At 35.5% G+C, this 17,020-nt stretch overlaps 1 protein-coding gene across 6 annotated transcripts in view; it reads left to right on the top strand.

The window, feature by feature from the left end:
* PDE3A (phosphodiesterase 3A) overlaps window positions 1-17,020 on the top strand; it is an 842,956-nt gene that overhangs the window by 481,013 nt on the left and 344,923 nt on the right. The gene's annotated exons all lie outside the window — the stretch shown is intronic.

The raw sequence follows: 17,020 nt of genomic DNA on the forward strand, positions 1-17,020 counted from the left end.
TGTGTTCCTTGGAATAGAATTGCTGGGTTTTGTGTAAGCATGACCTCAACTTTATAAGGTAATGCCTAGTTGTTTTCCACTGGTGTACCAACTCATATCCTCACTGGTTCTTTATAAAATTCCTGTTCCACCATATGATTTCCAATATTTGGAATTATCAATCTTTTAAGATTTTATCTATATCATAGATATGAATTAACTTATTTTGTTTTCTTTTGTATTTCCTTAATTATTAGTTAGGTTGACTAGCCATACTTCTTCTTTTATCAAATGTCTCTTTTATATTTTCCTTTTTTTTAATGTATTGTTTGCTTTTACATATTTTGGGGGGGAATTCTTACATATTCTGCATATAAGATTTTCTTGGTTAAGTATTTTGAAAACAATCTTTTCCTGACTTAGTTTGCTGTTTGTCTTTTCACAATGTCTTTTAATAATAAGTTCTTTAATTTAATGAATTTGAATATATTAATCCTGTCCTTTATGACTTGGACTTTGTATGCCTCATTTAAGAAATCCTTCCCTACTCTGATGTGTTCTCCTATGCTTTCATCAAAGTTCTGTCTTTAACAATTAAGTTTGAGTCTAAGCAGATATGATTTTTTTTGTGTTAGTGAAAAGTAGAATTCAAAATTTATTTTATATTCATAGAAAATTGTCCTAGCATTATTTGTGAATAGTTATTCGTTCCCAACTGACTGGGAATTCTATCTCTGCCATACATCAGATAGCCATATACAAATAGGCTGGGCCTATCCTCCACTTGGTACCACTGGTCTTTTCTTCTATACCAGGACTGCATTGTCTTAATTAAATTTTTTAATAATGAGATTTATTTTTAGTAAGACACTTTCTTCTTCCTCCTTTTCTTCTACTCCTCCCCTTTCTCCATCCTCTTCATGAATATTCAAGCTATTCTTGATCCTTTGTTTTTACATATAAATTTTTAGAAAGAGCTTATCAAATTCCAAGCTTGTCCAATTCCAGATTCTTTGGGAATTTTGATGGGAATTTTTAAATTGAATCTATTAATCCATTTAGGGAGAATGGAATAGTTTTTTGAGTCATTTGATCCATGAACATGATATATATTTTCATTTATACAGATCTTAACTAATTTCTTTCAGTATAGTATTCTCTTACTTCATATTCCTGGCTACATATATTTTTGGTTCCTATTATAAATAGTATCCTTTTGGAAATTAAAATTTCTATTATTTATAGGTATACAGAAATTCAACTGACTTTAGTATATTATCCTTATATCTGGCAATTTTACTTTACTCTTCTCCCAATAATCTATCTGCAGAAAATTGAGGTTGTGTATAGAGACAATTATATTATCAGAAAATAATAAAAGTTTTCTTTCTTCTCTTCTAATTCTTATACTTATTTCACTTATTACATTACACTAGCTAATACCTCCAGGATAATAGAATAAAAGTGATTATAGGGCTTCCCTGGTGGCGCAGTGGTTGAGAGTCCGCCTGCCGATGCAGGGGACACGGAGTCTTGCCCCGGTCCGGGAAGATCCCGCATGCCATGGAGCGGCTGGGCCCGTGAGCCATGGCCGCTGAGCCTGTGCGTCCGGAGCCTGTGCTCTGCAACGGGAGAGGCCACAACAGTGAGAGGCCCGCGTACCACAAAAAGAACAACAACAAAAAAACACAAAACAAAACAAGAAATGATTATAGGGGGCATCAATGACTTCTTCCTGATTTTAAAGACAAAGCTTAACGTTACTCGAGTGAGCTTGCTAATATTAATTTAGAATTTTTGCATCTATGTTCAGGTGTGAGGTTGGTCCTTAATATTTCCTGTTTTGATATTCCTTATTTGATTTTTGTGCTAACATTATACTGCCCACATCAACTGAGTAGGGGAATGGTCTCTTTTTTTCTCTTTTGTGGAAGACTTTGTGTTAAAATATATTATTTGTTTTTTGAATATTTGATAAAACTCACCTGTAAAATCATCTTCACCTGATACCTTATTCATGAGAAGAATTTTTATTATTATTAGAACACTAATGTTTTCTCTTTCTTCTTCAGCTACTTTCGATTTGTCATATTTTTCTAAAGTTATTTCATTTTAACCAAGTTTTCAAATGTATTGGCTAAATATTGTCCATAATATTCCTTCTAATCATTTTAGTATCTGATTCATATGCAGTTAAGTCTTCTTTCTAAATTTATTATATGCAATAATCTCTTCAAAGAACTATCTTTTGATTCTATTTGTTTTCTGTCTCCTTAACTTTTGCTCTTACTTTAAGATTACCCTTCTGATTTCTATGAAAGTACTTTTTAATTTTTTAAAATCTATTTCCTTTCTGTTTTTTTGCCTTTTATTTTATTTATTTTTTAACATCTTTATTGGAGTATAATTGCTTTACACTGGTGTGTTAGTTTCTGCTTTATAACAAAGTGAATCAGCTATAGATATACAGATATCCCCATAATCTCCTCCATCTTGCCTCTCCCTCCCACCCTCCCTATCCCACTCCTCTAGCTGGACACAAATCTTTAACTAGGTAATTAATGAATTGTCAGATTTTTTGTATTCTGATATAGATACTTAAGGAGATATATTTTCCTGTAATATTACCTTAGCTCTATACCTCAAACTGTGATAGGTAGAATTACATTTTTGTGTAAGATTTTAAAATTTTAGAGCAGTTTAAGGTTCACAGCAAAATTGCAGGGAAGATACAGAGATTTCCTATATTACCACCTGCCCCCACACATGCATAACCTACCCTGTCATCAGTATCCTCCACCAGAGTGGTACATTTGTTACAGTTGATGAACCTACATTGACACATCATAATCACCCAAAGGCCATAGTTTACATTAGGGTCACTCTTGGTGTTGTACATTCTGTGGGTTTGGATAAATATAAAATGACATGAGTCTATCATAATAGTATCATACAAAGTATTTTCACTGCCCTAGAAGTCTTCTGTGCTCCATCTACTCATCCCCTCACCAAAGCCCTGGAAACCACTGATATTTTTACTGTCTACATCGTTTTGCATTTTCCAGAATGACATATAATTGGAATCATACATTATGTAGCCTTTTCAAATTGGCTTCTTTCACTTAGTAATACCCATTTATGTTTCCTCTATGTCCTTTCATAGATTAATAGCTTATTTATTTTTTAGCACTAAATACTACTCCATTGTCTGGATGGACTACAGTTTATTTATTCATTCACCTACTGAGGATTGCATTCAAGTTTTGGCAATTATGAATAAAGCTGTTATAAGCATTCACGTTCAGGTTTTTGTTTAAATACTAAGGAGCATGATTGCTGGATCACATGGTAAGAGTATGTTTTAATTTGCATTTCCGAGATGACACATGATGTGATGCATCTTTTCATATGCTTATTTTTCATCTGCCTGCCTTCTTTGGTGAGGCCTGTTAAGGTCTTTAGTCCATTTTTTAATTGGGTTGTTTATTTTCTTACTGTTGAGTTTTAAGAGTTCTTATATATTTTGAATAACAGTCCTTTGTCAGATATATCTTTTGCAAATATTTTCTCCCAGCCTGTGACTTGTCTTCTCATTCTCTTGACAGAATCTTTCACACAGCAGAAATTTTTAACTTTAATGAAGTCCAACTTACCAGTTCTTTCTTACATTGATTGTATCTTTGGCATCATATCTAAAAAGTCATTGCCAAATCCCAAGTCATCTGGTTTTTCTCCTGTGTTATCTTCTAGGAGTTTTATCATTTTGTGGTTTACATTTATATCTATAATCCATTTTGATTTAATTTTTGTGGCAGGAGTAAGGTCTGTGTCTAGATTCATTTTTTTGTATGTGAATGTCTGGTTTCTCCAGCAACATTTATTGAAGAGACTATCCTTGCTACATTGTATTGCCTTTGCTCATTTGTCAAAGATAAGTTGACCATATCTGTGTCAATCTATCTCTGGGCTTTCTATTCTGTTCCATTGATCTATTTATCTCCTCTTTTGCCAATACCACTTTATGTTGATTACTATTGCTTTGTAGTAAGTCTTGAAGACAGGTAGTGGCAGTCCTCCAACTTTGTTCTTCTCTTTCAATACTGTGTTAGCTATTCTGGGTCTTCTGCCTCTCTCTAAAAACTTTAGAATCAGTTAGTTGGATCCATAAATCACTTGCTGGGATTTTGATTGAGATTACATTGAGTCTATAGATCAAGTTGGGAAGAACTGACATCTTCAGAATATTGAGTCTTCCTATCCATGAACATGGAATACCTTTGCATTTATTTGGTTCTTCTTTGATTTTGTTCATCAGAATTTTATAGTTTTCTATATACAGATCTCATACATATTTTGTTAGACTTATACCCAAATATTTAATGTTTGGGGGTGCAAATGTGAATGGCATTGTTTTTATTTTCAAATTCATTTGTTCATTGTTGGTATGTAAGAAAGTAGTTGACTTTTGTTTATTAAGTTGTATCCTGCAACCTTGCTACAATCGCTTATTAGTTCCAGGATTTTTTGTCAGTTCTTTCAGAATTTCTCCATAGATGATCATGTTGTCTGTGAACAAAGAGAGTTTTTTGTTTTCCTTCCCAATCTCTGTAGCTTTACTTTCCTTTTCTTGCCTTATTGCATGAGCAAGGATTTCTAGTATAATGGTGGAAAGGAGTGGTGATAAGGGATATTCTTACTTTGTACCTGATCTTATGGGATAGCTTTGAATTTCTCACCATTAAGTTTTATGTTAACTGTAGGGTTTTTGTAAATAGTGTTTATCAAGTTGAGAAAATTCCCCTCTGTTGCTAGTTTACGGAGAGTTTTTAATCATGAAAAGGTGTTGGATTTTGTCAAATGTTTTTCTTCAACTATTGATATGATTTTTCTTTTTTAGCCTATTGACATGATGGATTTCAGTAATTGATTTTTGAATGATGAAATAGCCTTGAATACCTGGGATAAATCCCACTTAGTCATGGTGTATAATTATTTCTACACACAGTTGGATTTAATGTGCTAACATTTTGTTGAGGGTTTTTGCATCTATGTTCATGAAAGATATTGATTTGCAGTTATCTTTTCTTATAATGTTTTTGTCTGATTTTTGTATTAAGGTAATAGTGGACTCATAGAATGAGTTATGAAGTATTCTCTCTATCTTCTGGAAGCTTCTAGAAAATTGGTATAAATTCTTCCTTAAGTGTTTGGTAGAATTCACCAGTGAGCCCATCTGGGCCTGGTGCTTTCTGTTTTGGAAGGTTATTAATTATTGATTCAACTTCTTCAATAGATATAGGACTATTCTGATGTCTGTTTCTTTTTGCATGAGTTCTGACAGATTGTGTCATTCAAGGAATTGGTCCATTCATCTAAGTTATCAAATTTGTGGGCATAGAGTTCTTCATAGTATTCTTTCATTATCCTTTTAATGTCCGTGGGATCTGTAATGATGCCCCCTCTTTCATTTCTGATATTAGTAATTTGTGTCTTTTCTTTTTTTTTCTTAGTTATCTTGGCTAGAGTTTTATCAATTGTATTGAGCTTTTTAAAAAACCAGTTTTGGGGTTTGTTGATTTTCTCTATTGATGTCCTGTTTACAACTTTGTTGATTTCTGCTCTTTTATTATTTCTTTTCTTGTATTTACTTTGGAATTCACTTACTCTTCTTTTTCTAGTGTCCTAAGGTGGAAGCTTAGATTATTGATTTTAGATCTTTCTTCTTGTATATCATTCAATGCCACAAATTCCCCTCTAAGCACTGCTTTTGCTGCATCCCACAAACTTTGATAAGTTGTATTTTCATTTAGTTCAAAATATTTAAAAATTTATCTTGATATTTCTTCTTTGACCCATGTATTATTTAGATGTGCATTGTTTAATCTCCAGGTATTTGGGGATTTTCCAGTTATATGTTATTGATTTCTAGTTTCCATGGTGGTCTGAGAGGAGACATAGTATGATTTCTATTCTTTTAATTTTGTTGAGTGTGTTTTATATGCCAGAATGTGGTCTTGGCAAATGTTCCATGTGAGCTTGAGTAGAATATATATTCTGTTGTTATCGGTTGAAGTAGTCTATAGATGTCAGTTATATCCAGTTGACTGATGGCATTCAACTATGTCCTTACTGACTCTGTAGCTGCTGAAACCGCCCATTTCTGAGACAGGGGTTTTGAAGTCTTCAACTCTGAAAGCAGATTCATCTACTTCTCTTTGCAATTCTTTTAGTTTTTGCCTCACATAGTTTGATGCTCTGTTGTCAGGCACATACATGTTAATGATAGGTAAGATAATTATTATTCTTTGATACTCAGTATTTTCTAGTTTGTATTTTTTTTTGACCTCTGAATTATGAAGTAGTGATTTTTAAATTTTATCTGAATGAATTTTTGTTATCTTTTTTCTTATTGTATTAAGTATATTCTAAAAAACAGAACATGCTCTATAAAATAGTGATTCTTTGAAATTTGTTGATGCTTGATTTATTGTGCATCACTTGATCAGTTTTTGAAAATATTTCATGTATCCTTGAAATAACATGTATTTTGCAGTCTGGGGATACAATTATTTATGTATATCCATTTGAGCAAATTTTATCATTGTATTTTTCATATCATGTCAATCCTTGTTGATTTCTTTTCTGATTGAACTATAAATTATTGAAGCAGTTATGTTAATTTTCTAATACGGTGGTAAATTCATCAATTTCCTCTTCTGTGTATTTTGAAAATATGTTATGACATTCTTACAAATTTAAAATTATATCTTATTGAGATGTCAAATGTTTTATCAATAAGAAGTGGCTTCAGAATGATACTTACAAGAAAACAAAGCTGTTATGTGTTGTTTCTTAAATACATGCAAAAGGATTGTACATCACAGTAATAAATGCAACTGAAGGTGGAAACAATCCCAAGTCTCTCAGAATAGATAAAAAGTATTTCAAAGCAAAAAGGCTGGTGTGGCTAATTCAGAGGATTAACATTAAAACACAGTGTCATAGTTTAATATGTAGTGTTTCATTTTTCTTTCTTAGTAGTCCATAAAATAATAGTACCTCTCTAATTCAGTATATGAGATTAAGTGAAATAAAATATCTGGGTATTTAAACTCATCCTGCCCATCTTTGCCTTTTTTGGGAAATTTTAGTCTGTTTCCACTTGTTTAAGGTAGATTTATTTGTAGTTGCTATTTGGCCCATTTTTTCCATATTCTCAGCCCTCCAATATTTTAGTTATATTTTATTTGTTTGTTTAGACCCCACATTAGATATTATTATTGTTCCCTATAGTCAATGTTTGGTCAGATTTACCCACGTTTCTATTTTCTTTGCTCACCAGTCCTTGCATCTCATATCTTCCTTCTTAAATCATTTTCTATAGTTCTCATGTATATCCTTTAGAAGTTCCCTTGGCAATGTATGTTAGTATTAAAATTCTCAGCTTTTGTTTGCATAAAATGGTTTTTATATCACTTTCAATCTTGAACAAGTGTTTCCCTGGGAATATAATTCTAGAGTGATAGTTACTTTCTCTTAACGTTTACAGACATTATCTCTTTATCTTCTGGCTTATTTGTTGTTTTGTAGAACTTAATAATTGGTTATAATTCTTATTATTTTATAGGTTATCAGTAATTTCTTTCTGGATGCCTTTAAGATCTTTTTTCTTCTCGGTATTCTGCAATTTTATAATACAATGACAAAAATTTTTGTTTGTTTATCCTTGTTGGGCTACCTAAGACTGAATTCTGACGTCTTTCATCAATATTGGAAATCCTCAGTCTTAGTGGCCCTGAATATTGCCTCCTTACCATGTTCTCCAGTCCCTCATCCTAAAACTCCGATAAGACATATACCAGACCAATTTACTATATCCCCATAAAAGTTAACCTCACTTTCATATTTTCTGTCTCTTTGATTCTCTGCAGTATATCCTGTGTAATCTTCAGTTCTATCTTGCTATTTATCAATTCCATTTTTACTTGTGTCTAATCTGCTATTTAACACATTCATTGTATTCTTAACAAATTCATTGAATTTAACACATTCTGAGTTCCTAATATATATTATAATATTTTCTGTTTCTGGAAATTTTATGCAGATATTTAAATGCTCCTCATCATTTTTTATAGTCATTTGTTCTTTTGTCAGTTTGATATGCTTTTTGAACATACTAAACATAGTTATCTTATATTTCTATATGATAATTCTAAAAATTTCTTACATGTTTAATTCTGAAATTTTCATTTCAGCTGACTTTCAGTAGCTTGCTTCTTGGGTTATTTTGTGATTTTATAGTCACGGGCGTATGTTTCTTGGACCTTTATCTATTGGAATTCCTTGAGGTCTGAGGTTGAAATTAATGCACTTGGTTTTTTCTTTTAGGCAGTTGAGGGCACTAGCAGGATAGCTTTAAATATTCAGCTTAAGACTTTTTGAATCCATCAGATATTCTGCCCTAAATCCACATGATGGCTGCCTTATGATTAGAAGCCTCCCCTTACCTCCCCCCCTTTCTCCACCACCACCATCCAGAGTGATGGCTGAGGCAGGCAAAATATTATTTTTCAGCAAGAATGTTTTTAGTTAACCCATTGAAGGGATTGCTTTGGGGGCACTGACTTATACAATGACATCCCTGTTTTGACTTCAGACATTGGGGGTGCCCTAGTTTTGTCTCTTGCCTGTTACATAGGACATTAAAATTCAAGCTCTACCCTGTCAAGAATTTTCAGATACCCCAAAGGCAAACACCTGTGTAGTTTGCATCTAAGAATTCACCTTACTTTCCAACTAGCTTATGCATGCCTATAGAAAGGTGATGTGTGTGTGTGTGTGTGTGTGTGTGTGTGTGTTTAGTTGATCCAGTCTTTTTTCCTGTTCTGTAGTGGGAATGTTACTTCAGGCAGCTAAACCATCATATCGCCAGAAATAGAAGATAGATTTCTAGGAGAATTTCTACTATCATAGTGAAAGAATTTCTTAAGACGTAACTAACAAGCTAAAAAAAGAAACGCAAAATCAAGCTCAGAGTTTACCTGGAGAGATTTCTTATGTAAAAGAGGATTGATCTGGAACAAATGGAGCCTTGAGAATTAAAGTGAGGATGTAGAAGAAAATCAGAAGACTAACTAGAGAACTCAAATTCACCACCTCCGAATCTTCTCTACCTAAGAAAGTAGCTACTCCTCCTTCCCCTCCCACCGTTGTCCCCCTTTTGCCTCACTAGTCAGTGCCTCTTCTAGCTTCAGAACACTATCATTTCCTTACCTAATCACCTTCCAAAGGGAAGCCAATTCTACCTCCCGTTTTGTCAAAATCTAATATATTGACATCTCAACATGCCCTCAGGAGTCATGTCCAAATCTGGAGGGAAAATGCCCACACAAAAGAATTACAGAACTCTTTTGAAAATACATTAGAAACAATCTCAGTAATGTGTATGAAAATGAAATTTTAGAGTGTTCAAAGTGTGAAAAAAACCATAACTTTAGATCAGTTTGCCAATAATGATGCACGTACTAGAAAACCCAGATTCTGACAGTTTGCTGGGTAGACTTACACAGACTTCATTCAGTGTTGACCAACAAATAAAAATGAGTTCCAAGAAATGAATAAGAACATAAGATCGTAAAGATAATTGAAATATGGTGATGGATATAAATATATACATTTCCCTTTTAAAAGAAAGCAATTATTAGAACAGATGTTTAAAATTCCATCTATATACTGTTTACAAGAGACATGCTTAAAACACAAAGACACAGAAAAACTGGAAAAAGAAAACTTTATCGGCGAGGCCCTTTAGAAATTGGAGGCAGTTTCTGCCACATTTGGTGTCCTGCTTTGACCCTTTTACCAGGTGGCCAGAAAAGCTGCCAGCTTTCACTGGTGCTCAGAGCAAGAGAAGACTCTCCAGTAGTCATCCTGCAATACACATGGCTCCACAGTTCAGTCCCTCTGATCTAGCAGGTACAGAGTCTCTGCTGATCGGCCTGCTGTGTACATTGCAGCAAGCCCCATAAGAGATCCGTGCCCCTTACGGCTCTCGAGCAAAGCCAACTTCTCTATGGCAAGCAACTATGCTTCTTTTGAGAAAGAGTTTCGGGCTCGCTACTGGGTTTGGATGTTAACTGAATGATTGAACACAGTATATTAGAGATGTGGAACTCAAACTGACCATCATGAATTAGATACTAGCTGATATTGTATTTATTTAGTGACTAATTCATGCATGTTCAACGCCACTTAATTATTAAGAAGAGTACTTTTCAAGAGTACTTTTGTCTAAGATCCACAATAAGAAATATTGTTATCATCGGTACCATCCCCCCATATACATCACACACTCATACAGTCCTTCCTCAATATCCTTGGGGTATTGGTTCAAGGAACCACTCCCCCTCCACCCTCCATGGATACCAAAATCCACAGATGCTCAAATCTCTTATATAAAATGACATAGTGAAATGAATACAGATGCCCTCCTCTGTATCTGTGGGTTTCGCATCTTCAGATACAAAAGGGCAACTGTATTTGAAAAAAAAATGTTTCGCAAAACTAAAGATACATTTACATACCTGTGTAGTGTACTGTGATTTTAAAAATTCTCTTTTATTCTATTTAATTTCCAAATTCTGGTTGCAACCCACTAAATTTATTTCATGACCCAGCAAATGTGGCGACATGCCATTTGAAATGGTATCTCCAAGCAAGTTTTACGAACTTCATTAAGGCCACCTGTTCCTCACTGCCAAGGTCACATTCAGTCTGTACCTGAGGTTCCTGGGGAGTTCCCTGTGAACAGTTGTTGAAGAAGAAAAAAGACTGATTTGTGAGCAATAATTCTATATGTGGGACTTCCCTGGTGGCGCAGTGGTTAAGAATCTGCCTACCAATGCAAGGGGACACAGGTTTGAGCCCTGGTCCGGGAAGATCCCACATGCCCTGGAGCAACTAAGCCCATGCGCCACAGCTACTGAGCCTGCGCTCTAGAGGCCGTGAGCCACAACTACTGAAGCCCACGTGCCCTAGAGCCCGTGCTCCGTAACAAGACAAGCCACTGCAATGAGAAGCCCGTGCACCACAATGAAGAGTAGTCCCCGCTCGCTGCAACTAGAGAACGCCTGCACGTAGCAACAAAGACCCAACGCAGCCAAAAATAAAAATAAATTAAAAAAAATAATAATAATTCTATATGCGATGTTAATAAGCAAGCATAGTGGGTGAGGCTTTTGTAACTCTTTTTACCATAATCTCTGTCACATCCACTATTATAAGTAGTTAAAGATCTGTATCTTGGTAAAAACTATCAGCATTTTCTCTCATTAAAAAAATTTATTTTATTGTGGAAAGAACACAACAGGTAACTACTCTCTTAACAGTTTTTAAGTGTACAATATAGTATTTACTGTAGGCACAATGTTGTACATCAGATTTCTAGGACTTATTCAACTTCCAATACATTTGTTGTTATTTTTAGATGACTCCGTCCTTTTAAGTTAGAATTGCAAACAGGAACATTAACTTTTTTTCCAAGTTCAATAAATACCCTAGTTTTAGAGAGGTCAGCTTACATTCTTTTACAATCATCATTACATATTTGCAATACATTGAAAATAATTGATGAAATACATTGAAAATAATTGATGTCCACTTAGTATCAAAAACTTTATCACTGGAAGGGTCTTTAGAAATCATTTATTTTAAAACCCTCATTTCATTGATGAGAACATTAAGGTCCGTAGAGCCAAGGCTACGATTCAGGTCTTCTGATACATCAACTAGTATTCTTATATGCTGTTTGTTTGTTTCAATGTGTCTAATAAGGAGGCTTCTCATTTACAACCCATGTTCAGCACTGGGTAAAAATAAGCACTTGGCTTCATCAAAATTTCTCTCAGCCTGAGTAAATTAGTCACAAAGTGATTCTAATGATCTTGATGCCCTATTCAAGTACTATTCAAATCCAGATAGAGGGAAATATCCTCAGAATAGTGTGTTCTTTCGTCATTCCACACAACCCAGATAATTATATTGCTAAAACACTAAACATTAATAGTCTTGCTGAATAAGCTTGAAATATATCTTTTCTAAACACAGCGGTGCAGGAAAATGAGCAAATTCTAAGGAGACTTTTATTATTATGCCTTTTATTTTATACAATGCCATTTGGAAGCTAAATGTAGCATCTCTACCCAAAGACTTAACATGCATAATGTGATTTAAAATACTTTTAAAGGTCTTTAAGAAAGATGCACTGATAATGTCACTATTTAGCATATTCCCCGCAACTTCTAAATTGCTAGTCTCAACAAAAGTAAAATTAAAGTAAAACTGAAAAGTCATGCCCCCTAGATCAGAATGGAACTCATAGTTATGCTTCATGACCTCAAATACTTCTGATACTTCTCCACCTTCTCTGTATTCCTGCTCACTTCCACTGTTTTTTCCATATCTTTTCACACAATATATCTGTGTCTGGAAAACAATGGAAACATCTGGATATTACTAGTTATTCCAATGTTTGTTATCATGTCCTTGAAAGATCCTGGCCACTTACTGAACACCCATGAGGCTGGCTGGAGATTTGCTTTCTCCCCGAACTTTCTGCTCTCAGAAGTAAAAGGGAGAGAAATTTGGCTGTCCATACCGTTTGGTCTCAGTTATACACAGTAGCAGTCACCAAGTTTATTTGTATTGCTTTATGCCAATCTCTGTTTACTATTTCTGCTAGTTCCTATTTTTCTGATTCCTTACAAATGTGCACTCTATTATGCAATACTAGAGTTCCCCACTGTCACTGGGTTGATTCATGAAGTGTTAAATTTGCCTGTGGCAAACCAAGGAACCAGAAATCCTTCTATACAAAACAAGTTCAATATTGCTTGGTAATATTATTATTATATAGTCAGGAAAATACACATTTGCTACATGAATGGAGATTGAACAACACCACCTTTATCAGAATCCTCAACTTCATAGTTACAATGATAGGTACTGAGCATTCAGCTAGAAGCTCTGTGGCCATCAGCTCTATCAATCCTACCGCCATCATACCGTAAATATTCCATCCTCCCTTTTGTGGGTAAGAAAGCTGAGGCATAGACAAATGGAGTCTGTAACCCAAGGCACCCAAGGTCTGCCCGGAGGAGGATCAGGGCAGGGCCATGAATCCAGATGTAATGGCAACTAGAGTCTGGCACATCCAGCTTTACATGAATGAAGATAAGCCAGGATATATAAAAGAAAATCAAGAGAGTATTTTTATTCTTTTAAGTAACTTTTTAAAATAAAAATGCTTAAAAAAAATACCCAACAGAGGTTACTTTGAGGCTATATGCTCAAATAAGACCAAATATTTGGTAGGTCCCCTTAGTTCTGAAGGAAGGGCTTTTCCCAAATGAGGCATGCTGCCTATTTATTAGAAAAATGACTGCAAGTAAGATTTGAAGCAGGAAGCACAAACTTAGTGGCCGGCTAGATGACACAAGTGAGTGACTCAGAAAGGTTAAGGGTACTGGTGACTACCATGAGAACATGGCCTAATCCAGTGGTTCTCAAAGTGTGGTCCCCTGAACTGCAGCATCACTTGAGAACTTGTTAGAAATATAAATTCCTTTGTTCCCCCACCCCAGACCTAGAGAATCACAAACTCTGAGGATGGGGTCCAGCAGTCTACCTAGAACTGGCCCTCCAAGTGATTCTGATGAATGTATAAGTTAAATATCGCCACTCCAACCAAACCAATGGGTTTTGGGGTCTGTGGGTTCCAGTCACTTGTTGCCAGGAGGAGCCTATAAATGACATTTGTAAAGCTTTCTGAGTTTGCAAGACATGCCAGAATATGGAATTTTATGTGAACTTTTAAATGTTAGTGACATTTCAGTTAAGAACAAATAAGCAAAATCTATGATGGCTAAATAAAACATTTTTGCACACCAAACCTTTCCTGGGATGCCATTTTTTGATTTTTGGTTTAGAACATTTGTTAAAAGAGAGAATGCTGTCGGCATAGTGAGCTTTTAGCAACATTGCTTATACTAATAAGTACACAAGGACCAACTGGTTCTTCTTGAGAAGATGAATTGGCTGGTTAACAGTCTTTGTTTTTCCTTAAGAATTTTTACAAAAGGATTGGAAATAAATAATAGAAATAGCGAAACTTTTAAAATAGCTTATATATATTATTAAAGCAGTGAATGCACATGATGACATACAGACAAATACTACTGAGGGTAGTGCCCTCATCCTACCCTATTTCCAGATTATCTTACCAGAGTTTAGCATGATTTTATTCTTCTGGTCTAACTTTGTAACTTTTCTTCTCTTTTTTTAATCCATCAATTTTGACATTAAATTTTATTTGAATCCCTACAATAAAAGACAAGGAAATTCATCTTTAATTTGTTTCCCCCATTTGACATTTCTTTCACTGATTTTTGTTAGCTTATTATTATTTTTATTTTTTTTTGCGGTACGCGGGCCTCTCAGTGTTGTGGCCTCTCCCGTTGCGGAGCACAGGCTCTGGACGCGCAGGCTCAGCGGCCATGGCTCACCGGCCCAGCCGCTCCACGGCATGTGGGATCTTCCCGGACCGGGGCACGAACCCGCGTCCCCTGCATCGGCAGGAGGACTCTCAACCACTGCGCCACCAGGGAAGCCCGTTAGCTTATTATTATATGATAAAAGTTTATAAGCTTGCATTTAGTTTAGTAATTATAATTATTTTCCTAGATTTTCCCATAAGTTGATTATAAGTCAATAAATACCAGTTACAGTATCATGATTACAGGCATACCTCATACCTCATTTTATTGCTCTTTGCTTTATTGAGCTTTGCAGATATTGTGTTTTTACAAATTGAAGGTTTGTGGCAACACTACATCTATCAGCGCCATTTTTTCCCAGCAGCATTTGCTCACTTTGTGTCTCTAGGTCACATTTTGGTAATTCTCACAATATTTCAACCTTTCTCATTATTATTATGTTTGTTATGATGATCTGTGATCAGTGATCTTTGATGTTACGCTTGCAAAAAGACTAGAACTTTGAAGGTTCAGATAATGGTTAGCATTTTTTAGCAATCAAGTATTTTTAAATTATGTATGTACATTGTTTTTTAGACATAATGCTTTGCACACTTAATAGACTACACTATAGTATAGACATAACTTTTTATGTGCATTGGGAAAGCAATAAATTTGTGCTACTTGCTTTATTGCAGTATTTGTTTTATTGCAGTGACCCAGGACCACAGTGTCTCTGAGGTATGCTTGTATGCAGATTCACAGCAGAATTAATTACTTTGATTGGACTCAGGGAAAAAGAAATAGAACCCATATCTTTAAAAACAGGTCACTTGAAAGTGAATATTCATCAAAGCTAGGAGATTTCTTTTTTCTTACCATCTTAGCTTTTTCTGGGCATATTCACTTGTCAATGTTTTTGTAACCCATATCATCTTCTTTCCTAAGGTCCCTTATTATTCTGCTTAAATAGATCTTTTCTTGCTTTTCTTTTTCCTACAGGATAAATAAGTGAAGAGTTTTTTTCAGTCCTTGAATATAGACAAAAGGCCTTTATTTTGCATTAACCAATGATTGACAGTTTGGTTGGAAATGTACAAGCACACTCTCAATAATTTTTCCATCACAATTTTGAAGACATCATTTCTTTATCTTCTAGCAGAAAGGATTGCTGATGAGAAGTCTGATGTTAATTTAATTCACATTGGCTTATTGGCTTAGTTTCTCTGAAATATTTTATTATAGCATTTCTGCATCCTCTAACCTCCGTCCATCATCCCTCAGAGTTATGGATGGGGGACTGACTGAGAGCTGAACCTAGGGGCAGGACAGGAATAAAGATGCAGATGTGGAGAATGGACTTGAGGACCCGGGGAGGGGGAAGGGTAAGCTGGGACGAAGTCAGAGAGTGGCATGGACATATATACACTACCAAATGTAAAATAGATAGCTAGTGGGAAGCAGCCGCATAGCACAGGGAGATCCGCTCAGTGTTTTGTGACCACCTAGAGAGGTGGGTTAGGGAGGGTGGGAGGGAGACAGCAGAGGGAGGAGATATGGGGATATGTGTATATGCGTAGCTGATTCACTTTGTTATACAGCAGAAACTAACACACCATTGTAAAGCAATTATACTCCAATAAAGATGTTAAAAAAAAAAGAGATGATATATGTCAAAAATCAAGACATGCTTAAGGATATGTGGGCAGGGAGGAGGCAGTTTGGCTAGTTACCCCTACAGTATTCTATATAAGGAGGGCTTTATGTGGGCAGTGGAGGGTTTAATGTATTTTATACCTGGGTTTCTTGGTGTATTTTTCTTCCCTTCTCCCTTGTATCTCTTGCAGCAGCTCTGAGATACCTTCAAGTTCCCCTTTGCATCTCTCTCAGATCCAAAGTCTGGGAGTTGTAATCCTACTTTATTTAGAGAGACGTTCTTGAAGTTTTAGCCTAAGCCAAAAGAACTCAGTGCCAGCTACGCTGAATACACAGGCAGTGGAAGAGGGTAAGGGACGCAATTCCCCCAGGTGGTCTGAAAGCAGCTGCTAAATTAATTTCTATGGTCTACTTCTCTTTGCATTTGTTGATTCTGGGATGGGAGCGCCTTCAGGGCTCCCAAGTGACTATTTGCTCTTGCTCCAAATGTTTGAACTGTTTCGTTTTTTTTCTTTTCTGAGATCTCTGTCCAGTAGACCTCATATGCTTTGCCTTTTCACATTTCTTTGTCAGTCAGCGGCCATTTGTTTTCTGCCTTTAGAATTCATCATCATTTCTGGGCTGCCAATGGGATTTTTTTCTTGTACTTCATACTCAACTTGAGAAATCTGAAGTCAGGTTAATTCAGCTCTGCCTGCTATTGGACCAAAATGGACCAGTCCCATTTTATAAGAAACTCCTAAATTCTTAGTGGCCTCCAAGCCTCTCTCTAGTCTGGCTCCTGGACACCTCAGTGAGTGTCTGCCTTGGTTTTCCTGCTCTCTTACTCACTCATGTCACACTGGCCTTCCTGC

This window comes from Delphinus delphis, chromosome 11 (genome assembly GCF_949987515.2).
Source record: "Delphinus delphis chromosome 11, mDelDel1.2, whole genome shotgun sequence".
Classification (NCBI taxonomy): domain Eukaryota; kingdom Metazoa; phylum Chordata; class Mammalia; order Artiodactyla; family Delphinidae; genus Delphinus; species Delphinus delphis.